The following is a 2,487-nucleotide window of genomic DNA, read 5'->3' on the forward strand; positions in this document are numbered from 1 at the left end:
AGTTCACATTTTGTTCTAAAATGAGTCATTTCCATATATTACACTAGTTTTTCCCACTGTAATCAATATAAATAACAATTAGGTACCTAAGAACTTAAAACATAGAAGCAATTTGCTTAGAAGTAGAAACAATACCTATTGGGCTTCTAACATTTAATTTGAGGTGATCCTAACCTTACCCTGAATGTTTGTGGGGAACTCTGTTCTAGATTTTGATATCTTATAAGATTTCTTAAACAAAAAATATTTGCTGCATGGACAGATAATTTTACTAATTTCAAGTGATTTTTTTTCTTAAGATTTGTGTTCTATTCCTGTTTTAGGCTACCTCTTTTTGCAGTGAACAAACTGGATTTTTGCAGGGGTTTTCTGATGATACATGCTTATTTTTTTAGTTTGACAGTCAAACCATGACCAAATACCCAAGTACAAAAAAACTATATAGTGCAGGCCTATATAGTACCCTGGGTTTTAACCTGAATGTATCCACTGTGTTCTGATGATGAAAACTTTGATGATTTATTCAAAAAATATATTTAAAAGTGTCTTTTTTTCTGCAAAAATTGTTCAAACACAATGCATTTTGGTCTATATTCGCCAATGTAGTGAGCATCGATGCACACTGTTTTTTTTGCAAAGACTTCTGGGAAATTTCCAGGGATTGGATTTTGGAATTTTAAATTCGGACAGCCCTACCCACTATTTAGTGCACTATGTGAGTAGTGAAGGAATTTGGACATTACCATATTTGTATGAATTTTAAAAAGTTTTAACACGTTCTTGTGGATTGTTCTTTTATAATGGAGGACATATATAAAGAAATTAAGCCTAATTAAGCCATTTCTGAATATTTCTTTATTCAAATTGTTGTAAATCATTAGCAAAAAGAGATTATGTTGGAAAAAGTTATTAGCTACAAACTACAACAGACAGGCCACAAACTCTCTGATCTGCTCCATTCTGATGGATCCACTTCTGAGACAACTAGATCCATTAATATCTTCATCTGAGCTGGCATCTGGCTCCAAACTGTACGGCTGGATAGCTCCAAAATTGCTCACTATTATTGTCGCACCACATATGTTCGCTTGGGGTAGTGAGGGGAGGTAAGCTAGCGGGAGAGCATGTAAACAGATGGATGATGGGAAGCATGTGGGCTTGATCTGTACCAACATCTCAGAGGAGAGGTGAATTTCTAATAAACAACTGCAGAAACTGTGTCTTAAAAAACCGACACCATTTTTTTAAATTCTGGCTATAAACTGCATAGTTAGGAGACCACTGGGAACGCTTTTAGAATAAACTAAAAGATAATCAGAGTGTCTTTCTTGTACACTTTAAGTTTTTTTAATAATTAAATTGCTTGTTGTTGTCTCTCTGTCCCACAAAACGTTTTCTTGCCACATAAATCCGCAAAAGTCATTAGAGCTTCATCTTTTGGATAACAAACAGAGCGCTGTTCCTTTAAGAGTGGGTACCCACTGATTTTACAAAAGCCCTCTGTGTTTCACCTCACAGCGTGTTCCGAGCAAACCCAAAGAAACAGATTTCACACCATCGCTCAGCGGGGAAGCTGGACAACCTCCTGTACGGTTAAAGGATTTTTAATTTGTTCTGTATCATCGCCAGAACAGAACACAGAGCAGAACGGCAAAGGGCTATTAATCTCAAGAGCTTAGCTTCCACCGCCGCCTGACAGTGGTTCTCCTCACATGCACACAGAGAGCCAGACATGATGGATGTCCCACCTTTAGCTTGCTTCTTATCATCATTGCGTGGGCAGGAAAGAGAATACTAATAAAAAAAATTACTGTTCACATTTGGCCTCTTGCTTTCCTCTGGCTGTTTTCAACCTTTTCCCCTACATTTGCTCTTGATGGAATCAAATAAAAATAAAGTACTCCCATATTAGCTCGATTGATTCACTGAAACTCTACACTTGCTACTTGGAAAATTGACACTTCCTATCAGAGTTTTTTGCTTCTTTGGGGGGGGTGCAAACTCGTAGCTAGGGTGTCAGCCTCAATGGCACAAGGGGCCAAAATCCAAAACACACCTTATATCGTGGGCTGAACAGGATAAACATATATTGAACACTCTAAAACTAAAGTTTTTAAATTTTATAACCTTCGATAATGCTAGTGTGAATGCTATCAGCTGAGTTTGGCTGCTGAAGATGATAGCTGAAATCACTGAAGCTAGTAGCTGAAAAGGCTGAAGCTGATAGCCAGCTAAAATATTAGCTAAATATCAAATTAGCCTAAAAAACAATAAAAAAAGGTTAGCCAAAACAGCTAGCATGTAGCTAAAATACGTAAACATCAAAATACACTAAAAAACTGAGAAAAGCCTATTAGCCAAAACAGCTAGCATAGCTGAAATATTAGCTAAACTCCAAAATAGCCTAAAAGATCTTTGTAAATGCCAAATTAGTCCTAGTAAGTTAGCAGAATTACAATTTTTAAAACCTTAAAACTGTACATTTTT

At 36.3% G+C, this 2,487-nt stretch overlaps 1 protein-coding gene across 1 annotated transcript in view; it reads right to left on the reverse strand.

The window, feature by feature from the left end:
• lrp8 (low density lipoprotein receptor-related protein 8, apolipoprotein e receptor) overlaps positions 1-2,487 on the reverse strand; it is a 183,001-nt gene that overhangs the window by 31,773 nt on the left and 148,741 nt on the right. The gene's annotated exons all lie outside the window — the stretch shown is intronic.

This window comes from Oryzias melastigma, linkage group LG4 (genome assembly GCF_002922805.2).
Source record: "Oryzias melastigma strain HK-1 linkage group LG4, ASM292280v2, whole genome shotgun sequence".
Lineage (NCBI taxonomy): Eukaryota > Metazoa > Chordata > Actinopteri > Beloniformes > Adrianichthyidae > Oryzias > Oryzias melastigma.